The sequence below is a fragment of the Oncorhynchus mykiss genome, chromosome 17, assembly GCF_057628025.1.
Source record: "Oncorhynchus mykiss isolate SJ-2025 chromosome 17, ASM5762802v1, whole genome shotgun sequence".
Taxonomy (NCBI): domain Eukaryota; kingdom Metazoa; phylum Chordata; class Actinopteri; order Salmoniformes; family Salmonidae; genus Oncorhynchus; species Oncorhynchus mykiss.
In genome coordinates, this window is record NC_143038.1 from 66,112,089 (window position 1) to 66,136,658 (window position 24,570).

General features: G+C 42.1%; 1 protein-coding gene across 2 annotated transcripts in view; it reads left to right on the plus strand.

Annotated features, from left to right (window-relative positions):
- The first annotated feature begins 5,341 nt into the window (after positions 1-5,341).
- The window catches only part of LOC110494719 (synaptotagmin-2), a 48,733-nt gene continuing 29,504 nt past the window's right edge, over positions 5,342-24,570 (plus strand). Inside the window, exon 1 of one of the 2 annotated variants that reach the window (XM_021570020.3) lies at positions 5,342-6,029. The gene's annotated coding sequence lies outside the window, so the exon portion shown is untranslated. The remainder of the gene's footprint in view (positions 6,030-24,570) is intronic. The other variant, XM_021570018.3, reaches the window with a different exon arrangement.

A 24,570-nucleotide genomic window follows, 5' to 3' on the forward strand; every position in this document is an offset into this window, starting at 1 on the left:
CTCTAAGCCACTGTTGCCTTCAATGTCTTATACACAGTAGTTTGTAAAGACACAATCTATCATTGATGACTGCACTCCCATGAATGCAGAATCTTGATTATAAGGTTTTGCTTCAGACAAAACAGGGTCAGGGGTAAGGGTAAGAAGGAACCTTAGTTTTGGTCAGTGTTTCCTAGAGTACAGCAATTATTTGCAAACAGTGGATAAGGTGAGAGGAGAGCGTTTGTACTGAATGTCTTGTGCAGAGTATGTTTTCTGTGGCATTGCTTTACTAGTCTATTTTAGGTGAGGACCATAAATGTTGTCTTAAACAAATTGTTTGGTGAGAGGTCAAATGTGTTGAGACGATATGTTGGTTTATCTGAATCAGTGTTTGTTTAAAGCACTGAAGCACTTATTTCAGTGGAAGTAAGACAAAAGAAGCCTTTTGTTATATATCATCCTCCTCAGTGAATTTAATGAAAATAAAAATAGTGCAACATTAAAAAAGTTAACCTTTTTAGATAAAAGTATACTAAATATCTTCACGTGATTAAAAACACACTGTCTGCAGTAGCCTCAACAGCACTCTGTAGGGTAGCACCATGGTGTAGCCGGAGGACATCTAGTTTCCGTCCTCCTCTGGGTACAATTACCTTAATACAAAACCTAGGAGGCTTGTGGTTCTCACCACCTTTTATAGACTTACACAGTAATTGTGATAACTTCTGGAGGACGTCCTCCATCCTATCAGAGCTCTTGCAGCATGAACTGACATGTCGTCCACCGAATCAAAGGATCAGAGAATTTATATATCACTGAAAGCATAAGCTACCGCTAGCTAGCACTGCAGTGCATAAACTGTTGTGAGTAATTGACTCAAAGAGAAAGACAATAGTTGAACAGTTTTTAACAAATTAATTTATTCAAAAAATGAAGGAGAAGCAAGAATAAGAGAGAGAGAGATTTTCAAAATGTTTCACTTTCACTTACTTAACTAGCGAATGCAGCTAGCTAGTTTAGTTTACTCAAACACCCATCTCAAACAGAGAGGGATGCTATGTTAGCTAGCTGGCTATGGCTATCCAACACTGGAACTCTTCCAAGTCAAGGTAAGCTTTTGGTGTTATTAATTTATTATATATTGAATATACAGTTGAAGTCGGAAGTTTTACACCTTAGCCAAATACATTTCAACTCAGTTTTTCACAATTCCTGACATTTAATCCTAGTAAAAAAATCCCTGTTTTAGGTCAGTTAGGATCACTGCGTTATTTTAAGAATGTGAAATGTCAGAATAATAGTAGAGAGAATGATTTATTTCAGCTTTTATTTCATTCATCACATTCCCAATGGGTAAGAAGTTTACATACACTCAATTAGTATTTGGTAGCATTGCCTTTAAAACCTGTTAAGTCTACCCCCTCCTTTTTCGAACATTCTGTTAAAAATCGCGCAACATTTCAGCATCCTGCTACTCATGCCAGGAATATAGTATATGCATATGATTAGTATGTGTGGATAGAAAACACTCTGAAGTTTCTAAAACTGGTTAAATCACGGCTGTGACTATAACAGAGCGTGTGTTTCATCGAAAAGCGCAAGAAAAACTGGTCACTGAAAACTGAAAAAAATATCCATGTGCCACTTGCATGTATTGTTTAAGGGGCACCAAATTAAATAGGGCCGAGATTGCAATTCCTACAGCTTCCACACGATGTAGCCAAAACCGTCATTTTCATTGACAAAAATCCTTTGTGTCATGACAAATAGATCCTTCATTCCGTCCAGCATACAGCAATCGATTTTGGAAAAGAGAAAAAGGGACATTGTTTTCTTGAGTAGCTGCTATTGAATACAGATCGCCCAGTGATCAATTTGATCGCTTATTAACGTTTACAAATACCTAAAGTTGGGTTACAAAAGTAGGTTGAAGTGTTTTGTCAAAGAATATAGGCAACTTATATAATTTTAAAAAATGACGTTGCGTGTTGGAAGAGAGCTTTTTTCCTGAACCAGACAGGCTATACAAATGGATATTTTGGGCATACATGGACGGATTTAATCGGGAAAAAGACCCAATTGTGATGTTTATGGAACATATAGGAGTGCCAACAAAGAATATCATCAAAGGTAATGAATGTTTTATATTTTATTTCTGCGTTTTGTGTAGCGCCGGCTACGCTAATTCTTTTGTTTACGTCCCCTTCAGGTATATTGGGGTGTTGCATGCTATCAGATAATAGCTTCTCATGCTTTCGCCGAAAAGCATTTTAAAAATCTGACTTGTTGGCTAGATTCACAACGAGTGTAGCTTTAATTCAATACTCTGCATGTGTGTTTTAATGAACGTTTGAGTTTTAACGAGTATATTTAGCATTTAGCGTAGCGCATTTGCATTTCCAGGTGCCTAGTTGAGATGTCTGCGTCTCAAGTAGGATCAACAGGTTAAATTGTTTAAACTTGGGTCAAAGGTTTTGGGTAGCATTCCACAAGATTCCCACAATAAGTCGGGTGATTTATGGCCCATTCCTCCTGACAGAGCTGGTGTAACCGAGTCAGGTTGGTAAGTCTCCTTGCTCGCAAACGCTTTTTCAATTCTGCCCGCAAATTTTCTATAGGATTGAGGTCAGGACATTGTGATGGCCACTCCAATAGCTTGACTTTGTTGTCCTTAAGCCATTTTGCCAAAACTTTGAAATTATGCTTTTGGGTTATTGTCCATTTGGAAGACCCATTTGCGATTTCCTTCCTCATGATGCCATCTATTTTGTGAAGTGCAGCAGTCCCTCCTGCAGCAAAGCACCCCCACAACATGCCACCCCCGTGCTTCACTCCCGTGCTGCATCCCCCTTTTTCCTCCAAGCATAAGGATGGTCATTATGGCCAAACAGTTCTGTTCTTGTTTTATCAGACCAGAGGACATTTCTCCAAAAAGTACAATCTTTGTCCCCATGTGCAGTTGCAAACCACAGTCTGGCTTTTTTAATGCGTTTTTCTAGCAGTGACTTCTTCCTTGATGAGAAGCCTTGCAGGTTATGTCGATATAGGACTCGTTTTACTGTGGATATAGATACTGTTGTGCATGTTTCCTCCCGCATCTTCACAAGGTCCTTTGGTGTTGTTCTGGGATTGATTTGCACTTTTCGCACCAAAGTACGCTCATCTCTAGGAGACTGAACACGTCTCCTTCCTGAGCGGTATGACGGCTGTGTGGTCCCATGGTGTTTATACTTGCGTACTATTGTTTGTACAGATGAACATGGTACCTTCAGACGTTTGGAAATTGCTCCCAAGGATGAACCAGACTTGTGGAGGTCTACATTTTTTTCTGAGGTCTTGGCTGATTTCTTTTGATTTTCCCATGATATCAAGCAAAGAGGCACTGAGTTTGTAGGCCTTGAAATACATCCACAGGTACACCTCCAATTGACTCAAATTATATCAGCAGCTTCTAAAGCCATGACATAATTTTCTGGAATTTTCCAAGCTATTTGAAGGCACAGTCAACTTAGTGTATGTAAACTTCTGACCCAATGGAACTGTGATACCGTGAATTATTAGTGAAATAATCTGTTTGTAAACAATTGTTGGAAAAATGACTTGTGTCATGCACAAAGTAGATGTCCTAGTGGACTTGCCAAAACTATAGCTTGTTAACAAGACATTTGTGGTGTGGTTGAAAAACTAGTTTTAATGACTCCAACCTAAGTGTATGTAAACTAGTTTTAATGACTCCAACCTAAGTGTAAGGAAACTAGTTTTAATGACTCCAACCTAAGTGTATGTAAACTTCCGACTTCAACTGTAGCTGCATCCGACTGTTCCCTGTCAATGGGCAGAGAACCTGTGACGTCAGAAAGTCTATAAGACAAACTGGATAAGTGACTGAACTAATAGGGAACAATGTTGTTGTTGTCTGTAAGAAGGAAGTTGTACGATGGTGTCATTTTGCTGAGTCTACCATTAAATTACTTTAATGTTACACATTATAACAATTCCAAATAATGTAATAAATGGAAATGTGAATATTCTACCCAAGAATGTGAAGAAACGTGTCAGTTGCCAATCTGAATCTGGTTTACAGTACCCCTGCCGCACCATTGGCTGTTGAACTGTGTGATGGCAGACAGACCAGGCCTGAGTAGGGATCTCTCTTCCAGACTTCCAGAAACACTGCAGTGCATGTGATCAGGGATAGCCCCGCTCAGCCTGCCGTCTGTCCAGCCAGCCAGGGTAGGAACAAACATAACTCATTGTTTTCAGATGGCGGAGTTGGACTTCCATCAAGTCCATTTCATTAGCACTAAGGGGAAGAGCAAAGCAAGTAGAGAGAAGCAAGGAGATTGTGAGGTGCACGTAGCGTACTGCATGCTTGACCGGAATACAGTGTGATGCTATGCATGACCACAAGTCTGCCATATGTCTTTCTACAAATATAAGGCATATGAAGAAATTCATTATTGATGAAGACTAAGACCATTATTCACAATTGTACAGAATGCAAACGGTTTAGAAACCATGGGCTGGCAGGTAGCCTTTTGGTTAAAGTGTTGGACTTGGACCAAAAGGTTGCAAGGTAAAAATCTGTCGTTCTGCCCCTGAACAAGCAGTTAACCCACTGTTCCTAGGCCATAATTGAAACTAATCATTTGTTGTTAACTGACTTGCCTAGTAAAATAAAGGTTAAAAAAAATATTAAAATGTATCCCTGTGTGTCCTTGTAGTCACCTTAGGACTCAAATGAGTGTTTTTATTGTCATACTATTACCTCGTTTTAGCTCATTGGTTTATAGATAATAGTTTTGTGAACACAGGCAGTCATGCAGTCAGGCAGTCAGGCAGTCAGGCAGTCAGTCAGTCAGTCGGTCAGTCAGTCAGTCAGTCCTACAGGCTGAGCATCTCCCCTGAGGCATCAAGATGCAGTGAGCTGTGGTACCCATGTAGCTTACCCCAGCCTTCTTCCCTCTGGCATCTTAAATAATTCACTCAGTGCTTATTAGCTGTGTGAATAAGGAAAAAAGAGACAGATCAGAGCCCTTTTTATTCTAGCAGAGTTTGCTGTAGCGTCATGGCAACCGCTGCTGGAAGAACCCCCCCTTCTCTTGCTTCACACACCTCACTGCACTCTGGTCCTGCATAGAGACAGCGTCTCCGAGAGGAGAGAGCAGCACCTACGGCCAGACTCTCTGAGCCCCTGCATTGTGCCAGGCTCAGCGTCTGCACGGCACGTCTCTCCTAACTGCTTATCGATTCTCCCAGCCTTTGCTCCTCCCTCCCTTGCTCCCTCCCTCCCTCTCCCTCCCTCTTCTTCACTCCTCCCTCCCTCGCTCCCTCTCCTTGCTTCTCCTTCGCACCTCCTTTGCTCCCTTACTCTCTCTCCCTCTCCCTCTCCCTCTCCCTCTCCCCCCCCTCTCTCTCTCTCTCTCTCTCTCTCTCTCTCTTTCTCTCTCTCTCCCTCTCCACTCCAGCCCTCCTTCCTTCCTTCCACCCTCCCTTTCACCCTGCGCCTAATTTTCAAAGCTCAGCATTCCCCTCTGCGTGTACTGTAGAGGGAGAACAAATGAACGAGAGGAGGAGGAGCAGAGTCCAGAGTACGCCATAACCCCCCCCCCCCCCACACCCAATTGATGACAAGTAGGATTTTTATTGAGTAGCCCTTCAGCCAATGAGGTTGCAGTGCCGGGAAATACAGCAGTGAAACGGCACATAGCTTTGATGCTGGTGCTGATTTGCAGTGTGAGAGAATGTTAATGTGCGCGTGTATTTCATTTCATTTTCCCCAGATCTGATTAACTCCTCACTACAGGCAACTGTTTTGTGTCAGTGTGTGTGAAGAGGGCTTTCGTGAAGAGACCCCCGGGGGTGACTGCGGGGACTGAGCAGTTCCAAGAGGCTTATCTTCTTCAGAGTGGGATAAACCCAAAAAACTATTAATCTCAAACATTTCTTCTCCTAAGACCTTATCTCAAGTGTCCTGCAGGTACTACAGACAGAAGTACCCTCCCTCTCTCTCTTTTTCTCCAGGAGACAACAGCTCTCCGATACAGGTAAGGTGTCACTTCTTACTGTATGTACATGTTTGTTGATCGGTGATGAGTGCCGTGGTCATGTATCATTTAGTCATGGCAGTAACCAGCCTCATTACACTGCCCATCTACCTAGAGGACTGCAGTGGGAGAGGAAAGGCTCAAGGTAATTATAGTAGACAATGATATCTTCCCCAGTTTCAATTTCCTCTGGTTTAATGTAGAGACACTGCAGGGAAAGGGAGGCTGCCAGTGGAACTTTCTCTCTCAGTATTGAGGCAAGTCCTCATGCGTAGCTTCATACAGTGCTGCAGTATCACGTTACATAATAGTAGAAAATGTGTGTAAGAGAGTAGAACTTGGGATGGGGCTGTTTTTCACATTAGAAAACATTGAAACAACATATTTCACAGTCCTCTACTCCTTTATGGATACCATTCACTTCACGTATGCCGATTCAACTATAACTGAAGTGATCAGTGGAGTGTGTTTTAGTCCCAATTCAATGTTTGATCAAATGCCTTTAACATTTTTTTTTTATTTTTTTTTTTACCCTGAACCTAAATATGAGAGAAATTTACAAACAACCAATTTTCTGTTGATCTGTTGATATCACGTTTATATGCGGTTGATATAAGTCCATTTGTTTTCTATCTTTAAATTTAGACTAAAAGGAAGGTAAATGGTTGATAAAATGACATGATGACAGTTTTGAAGTAACATCATGAGAGGAACAGCCCCGTTCCACTATACATTCTGCTGCGCTGGGGGGTGCATGCAAGGTCAATTCTGCTGAACAAGCTATTCTGAAAGAGCCCATGCATGCATTGAAGAGGTGCTACCCTGTACTGTAATGGATTCAAAGTAATGATATTAACTGTCAAAGCTAGGTTTCTCAGAACAAATTAACCACATCGCCCCTTTCCACCATGTGTAGCTTGTACCTAAGGTCATTGCATCATCATTGACTACGTTGACTGCGTATCTTTTCTTGGGTTGATTTCAGTCTTCCACACCACTCTGAAGGGTACAGTTTACCAGATAAAAGTGGACCTCAGTGAAAATGCAGCAGTTTATATCAGGTTATAAAACCTGATCTACTGAGCAATTCCATATTCCTCATATGCATACTTTAGTCATGAGTCATTAGCATAAGGATGGAACCTCTATATACCACATCAGGGTGTAAACAATGGTATTGAGAGGCAGCATTATCCAAGGTGACAAGTGAGTGTCTTTCTATGGGGCTGTTGTGTTCTCAGGTGGTGTTTCAGGCTGGTCGGTCTTCAGGGCCACTATGTGTACAGGACTGGGACTCTCCAGGTTTAGAACCTCCTATAGCTCCTCCCACCAGCTTCCTCCAGTGTACAGGACTGCCTGTACTGGGACTCTCCTGGTTAAGATGCATAGGGGTCCGCCTCCTCTGGCACAGCAGAGGTGATTCAGAGGAGCCACAGCCGCAGCACTCTCTCTCTCTCTCTCTCTCTCTCTCTCTCTCTCTCTCTCTCTCTCTCTCTCTCTCTCTCTCTCTCTCTCACTTACACACACATGCACACTCGCGCACACCCACACACACACACACACACAGATGTCCAGGGAATAGTGCTGAGCTGGCCATGTCATGGGGGAGGATACTGGGATACGTACCAGTGCTAGTTCATAAATCAGTAAAATGGAGTCTATTTTGGGTCATAGGGGTAAGTGGGAGAGACATGTCTGGGGTTTTACTGCTTGGTTAAAATGGATGGGCTTTCAAAGGAATGAGGCAACACTACAGTAACCCTCACCCTAACCCTAACCCTTATTTGTGAGTAGAGGAGGTCAATTGCTGTTTCCTCTCCTGGTCAACATAAAAGCATAACAGTTAAGAAATGTTCCCGTACATCGATAGGTCTTCTACTCTTCACGTTGGAGTGGTTGGGCAGCTGAAAAGCAAAGGCCTTGATGCTTCACCACAATCTCTCTCTCTCTCTCTCTCTCTCTCTCTCTCTCTTGGATAGATTTTGTGCAGTAATAAACTGTTTGTATGATCTCTCCCAGAAGATGCTCCATTGTTAATGACACGCCAGGTGCACATTGAGATGATACTGAGATTATATTTTTCATTGTGAGTCAAACTGTATATAAGCTAGGGAAGTCTTCATGTGTCCATGGCCGACATTTCTGTAACACATTTTGTGAAGTACATACGGATGTTTTATAGTGTGCTTTGTAAACTGACAAAGGGAACTATGTTTTTGTAAGACTGATGCAAATTTTGGAAATGCAATAGCCTGTTGTAATTCTCTAACATGGCCTTTGTACCGTTTAGCCACCGTTTAGCTATGTTACAGCCATCTGAGCCAATTATGTATTATGAAGTCATTTTTAGCCTAATTTTATAGTGAGCCTGGACTTCCCTCTAAAAGTTACTGACTTGCTGTCTTTGTTTCATTGGGAACTGCAGGCAAACACTGTCAGTTTACGCTTTACTGCTGTAGTAGAGGGTTTGTTTGTGTAGCCAGCCACTGGGGTCAGATAGGAGAAAGGAGAAAAAGAGAGACAATACAAAGGAAGGTAATGAGATGTTGTCAGAGTCCTATCTTCCTCTCTTCGCTCTCTCCAGGTCCACTGGTACTGAAGCTAGCTGCCTGCCACCCCAATTGTCACTGCTTCTAGACAATAATGAAACCACCCTACAGGTTATTTGGCACACACATTGTGGCAAGCTACTCCTGTTATTCACATCCTCAGAGATAAAGGCCTACATTTTCATTAAAGTGTTTAAGTTTTCTCTGCCTTATAGTATATAATACATACTGTATCTTGGGGATCCATAACATCAACATTATATTGATTCTAAAGTTTGAACAATCCCAAAATGCTATGTTCAACTTGATGTAAGTGTCATATCTAGCCTGAAATCCAGTCGGTTTGTGCTAACTTCCACTCCTTGCCACTCCTTGTCATGCATGACAAGGCAAGGAGTGGAATGTTAGCACAAACAGACAATCATATCTGTGTTTCTTGTTGTTTCATGCGCTACTAACCGTAAACAGACTCTGAGTCTATGATCTTTTGAATGATAAAACATGCTCTTGTCCAGGGTCCCCCTTCCAGGCAAATCATTGACCCAGCGACCTCCATCATACGTCTTGTATTATCATCAGGTGAATGAAGGAGAAGTAATCATTATTTTGAAGTGAATAGATTTGGTAGATGGTTTTCATTATTTTGACCTCCCCACATTATAGTTGGAAGAGGAAGTGTAAACTCTAACAGCCTATTAGCTGGAAAGAAAACTCCAAACACATTTTCACTAAGAGCAGCTGGTTAAACAAAGGTTAGCCATGCGTTTGAAAACATGTATGTCCAAGTCAAGGAGCATACCAGCAGCCAGCAGCCTATTCATGGGTGATTCTTAAAAGCCTATGTCAGATACTCCAGTGAGTGTAATTGGCTTAATATTAGGAGTTGAGAAATAAATGTGACATTATTTACATTTTTAGAAATAAGATATTCTCCTCTTTTCTACTGTAGGTATGTAAACAGTTAGTTAGTCACAGTTAGTTTATTATGTTGTTGGTAGAGATATTCACAAAAACGTTAAAACAAAAAATATATATATATTTTTTAATGTATTTATATTTTTGCCGACCCCTGCAGTACCTCCGTATACTCCTAGGGGGCCACGGATCCCCGGTTGAATACCCCTGCTCTATTGATTGACTAACTAATGACTAAGTGTTGGTTAGAGAACTCCCCATTATCTCATAGTTGGAGTGAGAGACAACCATGCAGCTTTCATTGTTACAGATGAGAGTAGTGTAGACCAAACCCTGCAGTCCCAGTAAGCACTGATCAAGCACTGATCATTACGGGCACAAAAGCTTCCGCTTCCGAATATATTACTCGCTAATGTTCAGTCTCTGGATAATAAAGTAGACGAGCTCAGGGTGAGGATCCCCTTCCAGAGAGACATCAGGGACTGTAATATACTCCAATTCATGGAATCATGGCTCTCTCCGAATATCCTGTCCATACAGCCAGCTGGGTTCTCAGTACATCGCGCAGACAGGAATAAAGAACTCTCCTGGAAGAAGGGCTTGGTGTATGTTTCATGATTAACCACTCATGGTGTGATTGTGATAACGTACAGAAACTCAAGTCCTTTTGTTCGCCCAACCTAGAATACCACACAATCAAACGCCGACTGTTTTACCTCCCAAGAGAATTCTCTTTGGTTATAGACACAGCCATGTATATTCCCCCTCAAGCCGATACCCCGACGGCCCTCAAGGAACTACACTGGACTTTATGCAAAGTGTAAACCACATATACTGAGACAACATTTATTGTAGCTGGGGATTTTAACAAAGCACATTTTAGGAAAATGCTATCGATGTTCTATCAACACATTGACTGTAGTACTCGCCCTGGGAAAACATTTGACCACTGATATTCTCTCTTCCGGGATGCCTACAAGGCCCTCTACTGCCCTCCCTTTGGCAAATCAGATCACGACTCCATTTTGCTCCTCCTTTCCTATAGGCAGAAACTCAAACAGGAAGGTCTATTCAATGCTGGTCTGACCAATCGGAATCCATGCTTCAAGATTGTTTTGATCATGGGGACTGGGATATGTTCCGGATAGCCTCGGATATTAACATTGATGTATACACGGACACGGTGACTGAGTTCATCAGGAAGTGTATACGGGATGTTGTTCCCACGGTGACTATTAAAACTTACCCAAACCTAAACCGAGGCTAGATGGCAGTATTCTCACTAAACTGAAAGCATGAACCAACGCATTTAACCATAGCAAGGTGACTGGGAATATGGTTGAATAAAAACAGTGCAGTTATTCCCTCTGTAAAGCAATCAAACAGGCAAAACGGCATTACAGAGACAAAGTGGAGTTGCAATTCAATGGCTCAGACACGAGACATATGTGGCAGGGTCTACAGACAATCACGGATTACAAAGGGAAAACCAGCCACGTCGTGGACACCGACATCTTGCTCCCAGATAAGCTAAGCACCTTTTGGCCGCTTTAAGGATAACACAGCGCCTTCGAAAAGGGCCCCTCACAAGGACTGTGGGCTCTCGTTATCCGTGGCTGATGTAAGTAAAACATTTAAACGTGTTAACCTTTGCAAGGCTGCCGGCCCAGACGGCATCCCTAGCCACATCCTCAGAGCATGCGTAGACCAGCTGGCTGGAGTGTTTACAGACATATTCAATTTCTCCCTATCCCATTCGCTGTCCACAATTGCTTCAATATGTCCACCATTGTTCCTGTCCCAAGAAAGCAAAGGTAACTGAACTACATGACAATTGCTTCTGTCATCATGAAGTGCTTTGAGAGGCTAGTTAAGGATCGTATCACCTCTACCTTACCTTACACCCCAGACCCACTTCGGTTTGCTTACCGCCCCAATAGATCCACAGACGACGCAATCGCCATTGCATTTCACACTGCCCTATCCCATTTGGACAAGAGGAATACATATGAAAGAATACTGTTCATTGACTATAGCTCAGCCTTCAAAACCATAGTACCCTCCAAGCTCATCATCAGGCTCGGGGCCCTGGGTCTGAAACCTTGCCCTGTGCAACCCAGTCTTGGATTTCCTGATGGGCAAGACCCTGGATGGTGAAGGTAGGAAACAACACCTTCATTTCACTGATCTTCAACCCAGGGGCCCCACAAGGGTTCATACTTAGCCCCCTCCTCCCTGTTCACCCATGACTGCGTGGCCACAATCATCAAGTTTGCAGACGACACAACCATAGAAGGCCTGATTACCAATAATGATGAGACAGCCTACAGAGAGGAGGTGAGAGCCCTGGTGGAGTGGTGCCAGGAAAATAACCTCTCCCTCAACGTCAACTAAAAGAAGGAGCTGATGTTGGACTTCAGGAAATAGCAGAGGGAGCACACCCCTATCCACATTGACGGGACCACAGTGGAGAACGTGAAAAGCTTCAAGTTCCTTGGCGTACACATCACTGATTGTCTGAAATGGTCCACCCACACAGACAGTGTGGTGAAGAAGGTGCAACAGCGCCTCTTCAACCTGAGGAGGCTGAAGAAATGTGGCTTGTCCCCCAAGACCCTTACAAACTTTTACAGATGCACAATTGAGAGCATCCTGTCAGGCTGTATCACCGCCTAGTACGGTAACTGCCACGCCCGCAACCACAGGGCTCTCCAGAGGATGGTGCAGTCTGTCCAACATTTCACCGGGGGCACACTGCCTGCCCTCCAGGACACCTACAGCTCCCAGTGTCACAGGAAGGCCTAAAACATCATCAAGGACGTCAACCACCCGAGCCACGGCCTGTTCACCCCGCTACCATCCAGAAGGCGAGGTCAGGACAGGTGCATCAAAGCAAGGACAGAGAGACTGAAAAACAGCTTCTATCTCAAGGCCATCAGACTGTTAAATAGCAATCACTAGCCGGCTTCCCCCCGGTTACTCAAACCTGCAACTTAGAGGCTGCTGCCCTATTTACATAAGACTTGGAATCACTGGCCACTTTAATAATGGAACACTAGTCACTTTAATAATGTTTACATACTGCTTTACTCATCTTGTATGTATATAATATATATAATATATTCTCTTCTACTGTATTCTAGTCAATGCCAATCCGACATTGCTCGTCCTAATATTTATAAATATCTTAATTCCATTACTTTACTTTTAGTTTTGTGGATATTGTGAATTGTTAGATATTACTGCACTGTTGGAGCTAGGAACACAAGCATGCTGCTAAACCCGCAATAACATCTGCTAAATATGAGTATGTGACCAGTACAATTTGATTTGATTTGATTAATATGTTTGATAAGAGCCACAGTGAGCCTGAACTATCAGGCCTGCTGCTATGTCTGTGTTGTTTTTCCTAACTGTTAGAAAGATATGCTGTCTATGTTGTATGCCAGCAGAGTTGGAAGCTCAAGAGGTGAGAGAGTATAGCTGAGAATTCTCATAGCTTAGTGGAGTCCACATCAGCACAAACTCCATTGACTGGGGTGGGCAACAATTGCAGAAAGGGCTTCCCCCTGTACTTCACTACATCTGGTTGATTCATGTGGATAATTTAATTAAAGTTCCATCACTTACGTGTTAAACCATGATTGAATTTCTGAGAAATCTATGCAGCCATGTTAATGGGCAAACAGCAATCGAAAACTATATCATATGACATTTACCCTCCTCTGTTAAATAAGGACAGCTCAACTTCACTGCCCCCTATTGGTCAGAATCCAGATCTTCAATTATAGACTTGTGCATCACCACAATGTGGGTGCAAAGATCTCAGAATAGCAACATTGTACATACTATCTTCAAATGATTTAGTAAGACTGAGAATGTATCCATCCCACATTGAATGCTGTAAGTTAAGAATATTGACTATGTACTGACCAGGAACAGCCTGAAGAGACATGGAGAGTATTCTGCCTCTTTGTGAGGAAATGCTGAGAATCATCCTTCCATAATGATGCCAATTTGTCTTCCTTGCTCTTCCTATGTCTCTCAAGCAAGAAATCCTGGTGAGCTGCTGAAGCAGAAAAGGAAAGATGTCCAGACAGAGCTTAGTTTGCTTTATATAAGTTCCTAAGATATGATGCAGGCCTCCTGCTGATGAAGTAATTGCTTGTGCAGCCTTAACTTTCAACGTTGAAGGATTCAGTCTAATGAATACTAGTGGTTCTCCAGTTTCCTTAGCAATACAGAAAAATTACAGAAAAAAACACAAAATCTTAAAATCTATTCAGATAAATGGGGTGCAAAGAGATAAGTTAATTAGTCAGTCCCTTATGGAAGGCCTTTCCCTCAGTAGCCTACTCAGTCAAGTTGCCCCAGATCCGTTGAATGGGGCAACACGCTCTGCTCTTTGTGTAGGGTGATGAATTCAGACTGAGCTCTCTCTCTCTCCTTTATCCTCTCCCCCTAGCCCATCTCTAACTGTTTCAACCAGCTCTAGTCGGTCAAGCTATTTTAGGTACCAGCAGGAAGCACAAAAATAATGAGCGTGTGTATAATAGACAGAAAATGAGAGATGGAGGGAGAGTGTACATGAGAGAGGGCATGTGTGCATGAGAGATAGAGAGAAAGTGTGTGTGTGTGTGTGTGTGTGTGTGTGTGTGTGAGAGAGAGAGAGAGAGAGAGAGAGAGAGAGAGAGAGAGAGAGAGAGAGAGAGAGAGAGAGAGAGAGAGAGAGAGAGAGAAAGAAAAAACTAAACCAAGAGCAGCCAAGAGGGTAAGAAAGAGTCAAAACGTCTGACTGGCCTAATTTGAGCAACCTTGGAAAGACAGAGGAGAGACGGCTATGTGATGGTGCTGGGATGGAGGGACTGTGATGGTGTTGGCATGTAGAGACTGTGATGGTGTTAGGATGGAGGGACTGTGATGGTGTTGGGATGGAGGGACTGTGATGGTATTGGCATGGAGGGACTGTGATGGTGTTGGCATGGAGGGACTGTGATGGTGTTGGCATGGAGGGATGGTGATGGGATGGAGGGACTGTGATGGTGTTGGGATGGAGGGACTGTGATGGTGCTGGGATGGAGGGACTGTGATGGTGTTGGCATGTAGAGACTGTGATGGTGTTAGGATGGAGGGACTGTGATGGTGTTGGGATGGAGGGACTGTGATGGTATTGGCATGGAGGGACTGTGATGGTGTTGGCATGGAGGGACTGTGATGGTGTTGGCATGGAGGGATGGTGATGGGATGGAGGGACTGTGATGGTGTTGGGATGGAGGGACTGTGATGGTGCTGGGATGGAGGGACTGTGATGGTGTTGGCATGGAGGGATGGTGCTGGGATGGAGGGACTGTGATGGTGTTGGGATAGAGGGACTGTGATAGTGTTAGGATGGAGGGACTGTGATGGTGTTGGGATGGAGGGACTGTGATGGTGATGGGATGGAAGGACTGTGATGGTGTTAGGATGGAGGGACTGTGATGGTGTTAGGATGGAGGGACTGTGATGGTGATGGGATGGAGGGACTGTGATGGTGTTGGGATGGAGGGACTGTGATGGTGATGGGATGGAGGGATTGTGATGGTGATGGGATGGAGGGACTGTGATGATGTTAGGATGGAGGGACTGTGATGGTGTTAGGATGGAGGGACTGTAATGGTGATGGGATGGAGGGACTTTGAGACTGTGTCCAGGGGGGTGCCATGTAGTTAGGTCACTGACAGCCTCGACAGATCCTGTCCTGAGACATTACTAATTTATAATAATAATCCTGAATATGAATCATGTTCAAAATCATTTCCTGTCTTTAATCCTTGACCCAGCCAATTTATTTACTGGAGGCAACTATTTTTATTTGAAATGTGACTTCTTCCAATTGCTTGGGTTAGTTAGTTATTGCATTAATATCCTGTATAGCTATTACCGTTAGTACCCAGTTAGTTGAGTTAGTGTTTTGACTAGCTATTTCAAGTTTAAAATACAGTACCAATGTCTTACTCCTTCTATAGAATATTGCAGTGGGTAGTACACATGATCTAGATAAATATCATGGACAAAATTAGGAAGATTTTGGTGTGTTTTGCAAGCGGAAATAAGTTATTGTAAATCGTCATGGCATACAGTACATACTATAAAGTACTGGTCTGGCACAACATACTTGATAGAATTTACTGGGAAGTGCACTTTTAGATCAGTGAGATGAATGTTGTCTTTGATCATTTGTTCATTTCTTGTTCATGTGTTCATTTCTCTCAAAGATTGCAACTGTAGACAAGCATTTCTCTTGAAGATAGCAACTGTAGACAAACATTTATCTTGAAGATAGCAACTGTGGACAAGCATTTCTCTTGAAGATAGCAACTGTGGACAAGCATTTCTATTGAAGATAGCAACTGTGGACAAGCATTTCTCTTGAAGATAGCAACTGTGGACAAGCATTTCTCTTGAACATCCAACTGTGGACAAGCACTTCTCTTGAAGATAGCAACTGTGGACAAGCATTTCCCTTGAAGATAGCAACTGTGGACAAGCATTTCCCTTGAAGATAGCAACTGTGGACAAGCATTTCTCTTGAATATAGCAACTGTGGACAAGCATTTCTCTTGAAGATAGCAACTGTGGACAAGCATTTCCCTTGAAGATAGCAACTGTGGACAAGCATTTCCCTTGAAGATAGCAACTATGGACAAGCATTTCCCTTGAAGATCGCAACTGTGGACAAACATTTATCTTGAAGTTGGACACGTATCTTTGTCCTGTGTTGTCCTTGTTGCCCTTGTACGTCTGGATGTCATGCTGCTGAGATGTCACACTGCGATTTTTTGATCTAACACTTTCTGATTTTCCCCAGTGCTTGCATTTTTTTATTACAAAAGGGAAAGCAATTGCATAGTTGCCAGCCTGCCACTGAAGGACTGGCGATTGCACAGATCTGTACAGGCATTGTAGTTGGTGGCACGAAGCAGCATGCGGAATGATAACTTTAAAAAAGGTCTCTAAACCAGGTTCATAGCTGATTTTTGTTATCTTAAGTTTTCAGTAAGGCCTTCAGTGTTTCCTGAACAAATTCACTGTCCAGGAAACACGTAGGCCCTACTCAGCAGTTGTAATGCTATATTTCTGTCATTATTGATAACTGGAGAAAAGACACTCAGACATAATCTGCAAGATTGATTGTTGATGCCTATATGTTTTACATCATTGATATGTTAACCAAAATCTAGAACAAGTTAAGTCACCAGGTGGTGACTAGCCTATAGTATTCTAGAACTAGTTATGTCACCAGGTGGTGACTAGCCTATAGTATTCTAGAACTAGTTATGTCACCAGGTGGTCACTAGCCTATAGTATTCTAGATCTAGTTATGTCACCAGGTGGTGACTAGCCTATAGTATTCTAGAACTAGTTATGTCATCAGGTGGTGACTAGCCTATAGTATTCTAGAACTAGTTATGTCATCAGGTGGTGACTAGCCTATAGTATTCTAGAACGAGTTATGTCACCAGATGGTGACTAGCCTATAGTATTCTAGAACTAGTTATGTCACCAGGTGGTGACTAGCCTATAGTATTCTAGAACTAGTTATGTCACCAGGTGGTGACTAGCCTATAGTATTCTATAACTAGTTATGTCACCAGGTGGTGACTAGCCTATAGTATTCTAGAACTAGTTATGTCACCAGGTGGTGACTAGTCTATAGTATTCTAGAACTAGTTATGTCACCAGGTGGTGACTAGCCTATAGTATTCTAGAACTAGTTATGTCACCAGGTGGTGACTAGCCTATAGTATTCTAGAACTAGTTATGTCACCAGGTGGTGACTAGCCTATAGTATTCTAGAACTAGTTATGTCACCAGGTGGTCACTAGCCTATAGTATTCTAGAACTAGTTATGTCACCAGGTGGTGACTAGCCTATAGTATTCTAGAACTAGTTATGTCATCAGGTGGTGACTAGCCTATAGTATTCTAGAACTAGTTATGTCATCAGGTGGTGACTAGCCTATAGTGTTCTGTTGATAATGTGAAAGAAGTTCAGGCATGCAATGCCCCATGCGGTAGAGTGTATATGAATACATCTATTACTTTTAATGATCAGAGAATGTTCTATTTCACATAATCATATCCTTTAGTCTTCCAAGTGGTTGGATGTTTGGTAGGTCATGTTATAAAGTAGGTTTATGTGAAAGAGTAATTGAAAATGACTCCTCTTATTTCACAATTGATCTTAGTTAATTATAATAGAATTCTCAGGTCAATCCATTTAATTACAGTTGGAGACAGGAGATTTTAATAAGGAAGAGCGTAATTAGTAAATGTCTGCTTCATTTTCCAATAGTTTCAAAGTAAATAGTCTGATATTATACGTCTGTGTTGTGACAGCTGGATCGTTCTCTTTTGGACTTTTCTGTGATGTACATGCGGTGCTATATGTGTGATAATACATTGAAGAGGAATGAAGATGGACCGATAGTTCCTCAATGTAACTTCTTCTTGCTTGAGCCTGAGGCCTTTACCAATATGGTTGATCACAGCAGCTTTACAGCATTAGCCTAGACTATACAATGCTCCAGGTGTACAATCTAGTCCAAACACAGTAAGTAGAACATTGCCTTTCACGTCCTGGGTATTTGGCCTGGTTCAGGTAAACACTGTTCCTTTCCTCGTACTTTGTGAGATCATAATCATAAAAAAGGTCAATTCCACAGAAACCAAATGACATTTTAACTCAGATTTATTTCACTTTAAAATGTATGCAAAGCAAAAACCATTGATATGAAAGTTTAACAAACCATACAACTATGTATAACGACTACTCTGAACAATTTACATAGAAAATTTCACCGAAACTGTGCAAATGAAAAGTTTGGTAACAAAATGATGGTAAAATCTCCCTCTGTTTTTTATGCGACCACGTTTTCCCAAAAATCTGAATTAAGATTCAAAGATGTCAGCAGAAAGAATGGGGTGTCAGCTGTGACTTTACACCTGGAGTTTGAAAGAAAATATTTAGGTTATTGAACAGTATTTATTGCGATTCGATACTGAGATTTTATTGTGATTTGATGTTCCAAACATATTGCTCGCTATACTGTATGTCTGCTGCGGCGAGAGGAGAGAGCATGAGATAACTCATTTGATAACTCATTTTGATCAGGTAGGTAAATTAAAGTGACATTATTTAAAAAGAAGACGGCGGACAAGCTATAGGATGAAAAATACTGAGGTTTTGGCGCAGGTACATCCAACTAGCGCTAGCTAACGCTACCTATAGTAGCAAAAAAAGTAATAATATATACACTATCATTCAAAAGTTTGGGGTCACTTAGAAAGTTTGGGGTCACTTAGAAAGTTTCTTGTTTTTGAAAAAAAAGCAATTTTTTTTGTCTATTAAAATAACATCAAATTGATCAGAAATACAGTGTAGACATTGTAACCTGTTACGGATTCTCGCAGCTTTTCGCAACTTTTTGTTAAAAATCGCGCAACGTTTCAACGTCCTGCTACTCATGCCAGGAATATAGTATATGCATATGATAAGTATGTGTGTATAGAAAACACTCTGAAGTTTCTGAAACTGGTTAAATCATGTCTGTGGCTATAACAGAACAAATCAAATCAAATCAAATCAAATTTTATTTGTCACATACACATAGTTAGCAGATGTTAATGCGAGTGTAGTGAAATGCTTGTGCTTCTAGTTCCAACAATGCAGTAATAACAAGTAATCTAACTAACAATTCCAAAACTACTGTCTTGTACACAGTGTAAGGGGATAAAGAATATGTACATAAGGATATATGAATGAGTGATGGTACAGAGCAGCATAGGCAAGATACAGTAGATGGTATCGAGTACAGTATATACTTATGAGATGAGTATGTAAACAAAGTGGCATAGTTAAAGTGGCTAGTGATACATGTATTACATAAGGATACAGTCGATGATATAGAGTACAGTATATACGTATGCATATGAGATGAATAATGTAGGGTAAGTAACATTATATAAGGTAGCATTGTTTAAAGTGGCTAGTGATATATTTACATCATTTCCCATCAATTCCCATTATTAAAGTGGCTGGAGTTGAGTCAGTGTCAGTGTGTTGGCAGCAGCAACTCAATGTTAGTGGTGGCTGTTTAACAGTCTGATGGCCTTGAGATAGAAGCTGTTTTTCAGGCTCTCGGTCCCAGCTTTGATGCACCTGTACTGACCTCGCCTTCTGGATGATAGCGGGGTGAACAGGCAGTGGCTCGGGTGGTTGATGTCCTTGATGATCTTTATGGCCTTCCTGTGACATCGGGTGGTGTAGGTGTCCTGGAGGGCAGGTAGTTTGCCCCCGGTGATGCGTTGTGCAGACCTCACTACCCTCTGGAGAGCCTTACGGTTGAGGGCGGAGCAGTTGCCGTACCAGGCGGTGATACAGCCCGCCAGGATGCTCTCGATTGTGCATCTGTAGAAGTTTGTGAGTGCTTTTGGTGACAAGCCGAATTTCTTCAGCCTCCTGAGGTTGAAGAGGCGCTGCTGCGCCTTCTTCACAATGCTGTCTGTGTGAGTGGACCAATTCAGTTTGTCTGTGATGTGTATGCCGAGGAACTTAAAACTTGCTACCCTCTCCACTACTGTTCCATCGATGTGGATAGGGGGGTGTTCCCTCTGCTGTTTCCTGAAGTCCACAATCATCTCCTTAGTTTTGTTGACGTTGAGTGTGAGGTTATTTTCCTGACACCACACTCCGAGGGCCCTCACCTCCTCCCTGTAGGCCGTCTCGTCGTTGTTGGTAATCAAGCCTACCACTGTTGTGTGGTCCGCAAACTTGATGATTGAGTTGGAGGCGTGCGTGGCCACGCAGTCATGGGTGAACAGGGAGTACAGGAGAGGGCTCAGAACGCACCCTTGTGGGGCTCCAGTGTTGAGGATCAGCGGGGAGGAGATGTTGTTGCCTACCCTCACCACCTGGGGGCGGCCCGTCAGGAAGTCCAGTACCCAGTTGCACAGGGCGGGGTCGAGACCCAGGGTCTCGAGCTTGATGACGAGCTTGGAGGGTACTATGGTGTTGAACGTGTTCAGGAGTAAAAATCCCAGAAAAACTGTTCACCAAAAACACAAAAAAAATATTCATCCGCCAGTCTTTGAATTGTCTAAGTCGGTAGAAAATAGATGAGTTTCCGTTTACAACGCTTACAGCTTCCACACGATGTTTCACATTTCGTTGCGAGTTTATCCTTGGTGGGATGACGTATAGGCACTTCCTGTCTTGGGGTGATTTCAAGACTTGCTGCTATCGAATACAGATCGCCCCGTGATCAATTTGATCGAATATTAACGTTTATTAATACCTAAAGTTGGTTTACAAAAGTAGTTTGAAGTGATTTGTAAAAGTTTATAGGCAACTTTTTTAATTTTAAAAAGTGACGTTGCGTCTTGTAAAGTTTAATTTTCCTTGGATCAGACGGCCTTCATAAATGGACATTTTGGGCATACTTTGACGGATTTAATCGGGAAAAAGACCCAATTGTGATGTTTATGGGACATATAGGAGTGCCAACAAAGAAGCTCGACAAAGGTAATGAATGTTTTATATTTTATTTCTGCGTTTTGTGTAGCGCCGGCTACCGCAAAATCTTTTGTTTAGGTCTCGTTCAGGTATTTTGGGGGTGGTGCATGCTATCAGATAATAGCTTCTCATGCTTTCGCCGAAAAGCATTTTACAAATCTGACATGTTGGCTAGATTCATAACGAGTGTAGCTTTAATTGAGTATCTTGCGTGTGTGTTTTAATGAAAGTTTGAGTTTTATCGAGTACTATAGGTGGCGCTCTGAAATATCCGTAACAGGTTTTAATGTTGTAAATGACTATTGTAGCTGGTAACATCAGATTTGTTATGGAATATCTACATAAGCGTACAGAGGCCCATTAGCAGATACCATCACTCCTTTGTTCTAATGGCATGTTGTGCTGGCTAATCCACGTTTATAATTTTAAAAGTTTAGCTTGAGTAACAGACGCCTCACAAATCCTTAACTTTATTAAATTGTACCCGCAAAACACCAGTCTCAATGTCAACAGTGAAGAGGCGACTCTGGGATGCTGGCCTTCTAGGCAGAGTTGCAAAGAAAAAGCCATGTCTCATACTGGCCAATAAAAATAAAATATTAAGATGGGCTAAAGAACACAGACACTGGACAGAGGAACTCTGCCTAGAAATCCAGCATCCCAGAGTTGCCTCTTCACTGTTGATGTTGAGACTGGTGTTTTCAAATGGATCCAGGCTCTGTCTGTTTCTGACTCAGTTATAAGCATCATATAATCTCACACATTTTACACGAACACTGACCCATAACATGCCTGAGCAGATGACCTGGAACTAGACAAGGCTTCTCAACGGAGTCCCCCACCTTCTTGATCAGCCCCACTGATAACTGATTTGTTACAGTTACAGAGATGATATGTGAATGTAATAGTAACTGCTGTGTGTTAGACCCAGAGAAAAGGCTATTACATGTTTGTATACCCAGTCTAGTGTATCAGATTCAGGTCAAAGTGTAACAATTATATCATCAGTCAAACACTGTCAGTCCAGAGCTAACTACAATGCTACTGTCTTACTGTTGAGACTACTGCTGCTGGTTCACTGTGATACTATCTGCACATTACTGCCATTTGTAGACTACACCTCCCTAGTTGTATTCTTGGCTGTCTTGTAGTTGCACTGTCAGCATTACGAGGGGCCCGGAGAGACACGTTTGTGTGTGTGTGTGTGTGTGTTTGTGTATCGAACTCCTTTATTTGTATAATAACGGGAGTGGTTCTTGCCAGTCAGGAATTACATTTTGGAAAAGAGCACCAGTTCTTTTTTTTCTCTCTCTGTTTATACTAGCTGCCCCTGCTGACATCATGTGGCCATTTTAGGACTGGCCTACAATCTCTTATTACAGAGATATAAACATACTTTCTGGTCAATTACATCAAAAAGTAACTTAATCAGAGGGGATCAACATAACAATCTACCTCTGTAAGTGCATGAGTGCATGAGTGCATGAGTGCATGAGTGCATGAGTGAGTGAGTGCGTGAGTGCGTGAGTGCGTGAGTGCGTGAGTGCGTGAGTGAGTGAGTGAGTGAGTGAGTGAGTGAGAGAGAGAGAGAGAGAGAGAGAGAGAGAGAGAGAGAGAGATTCATCTTTGTACGTTACACCCCTGCATTGCAGTGCTGCCTGCAGGATCTGGAGAGGATGCAGTGCCCATCCTCTTTGCCGTCACAGCGGAGGGAAGTGAAACGTGGTCCAAATAACATTGACGACTAGAAGCCCCCTGCATGCAACTCAGAAAAACCACACATTAACTCTACGGCCCGGGTTTACTTTCTCTCTCTTTGACTTCGCTTGGTTGTTATCATGTCCTAGCTTAGCAGTCCACACAGCTGAACTGAACCAATCATGTGGATCTGGGCCCAGGTTGAGAGAGTCTCTCTCACAGATAGATGCACTGGGGTTGATTTGGTTTTGAGGTGCAGCAGGGGAGGGGGCAGGGGGACAAGGGAAGGGAGGGGGTGCGGGAATCCCATACGGCAGAAGTGAGGAACAGGAACCCTCAGGGATCAATATTTCAGGAGCTCCAGACCACTGTTATGTTTTCTATGCACTATGACCTTGCAGAATGGCTTGTCACACGGCGAGCACACATCATACTAGAGCTGCTGAATCGATACAGTTAGAATGGTGACTGGTCGAATCCGGTTCGTTGCCACTGTCTGTATGTACTGTAGTACCATCTAACACTGTATTCAGAACTCCAACCTGATCTTACAGGCCTACTGCAATATTTGTTTGATGTTGATGGGTAACAGCATGCAAGTCTTAATTAGCTTAATTACTATCATGGGGTCAATGTATTTTTTTGAACATTCCAAGAAGAATCTGCTCCAAAGTATTGCATTCATCAATAGCTTATGTGCCTTCTTTAGCAACTGTGTTTGCAACTTTCCAAAGAACATACTAACTCACCCACTACCATGTACCGGATCATGCGTGCTGTAAAATCTTCATGAGTCAAGATCGAGCTGCCCTCTTCTTTATGAGCAAGGTTCTTTCTATTGGTCCAGGTTTGATTTATGGAACATACTGTCTAGATCTATGGGTCTGTTTGAACACAGTATCATCATCAATCCACCACACACTTTAGACAAGTGACAACTAAAAACCCCTCTGGTCAGCCATATCTCTTCACTTGGGCTGGTGTTGTTCTGTAGTCTGTGAGTTGCAGATGTTAACCAAGGTCATGTTAAATGGGTACAGGGGAAAAAAATATGTTTTTTCTAACGAATTGTGAAAACTAAGTCTTCAAATGGGGATTCAACACTGGCAGTGCTGGAACAATGTGATAAAACATGTTGTTGGATAAAGCTATCCCGAGTTGATGATATGTTGGGAGTATTCTAATTAGCTTCTGGAAAAATCACTTGCATTTAATTGTATTATTTCCCCCTGTTAACACAAAGACAATTATGTTTGACTTTTTATTAGAATAATTGATATTCAAAGTAGTTTCCATAAACTAGTCTTTTGGGAGTGTTTTTCTGGTTCAATAAAAATGCACTTAGAAAAATGGAGCTAAGACCCAGTTCTTAGATAATTCTTTGTAGTCCTCAGAAAACCCAGTTTGGTATAGATAGTTCAACCGGAATCATCTGATATTTTCTCTAGGAAAAACACTGACAAAATATAGGCCTAGTTAACTTCCTGTAATCTTTTCAATGAGCATAGAGCACTAACGTTACATTAAGACTTTGGGAAAGTTTGTCTCATATTTCAGTAAACTGAATTCCACAGTCACACGTTTCAATTCCATCAATTAGTGGATTAATGAGATAGATGACAGTAGCACATTTACATGTGCGTCACAACCTGCTATAGCCTACAGTACCAGTCAAACGTTTGGACACAACTACTCATTCCAGAGTTTTTCTTAATTTTTTACAATTTTATACATTGTAGAATAATAGTGATGACACCCATACTTTGAAATAACATATGGAATCATGTAGTATCCAAAAAAGTGTTAATCAAATCAAAGTGCAGTAT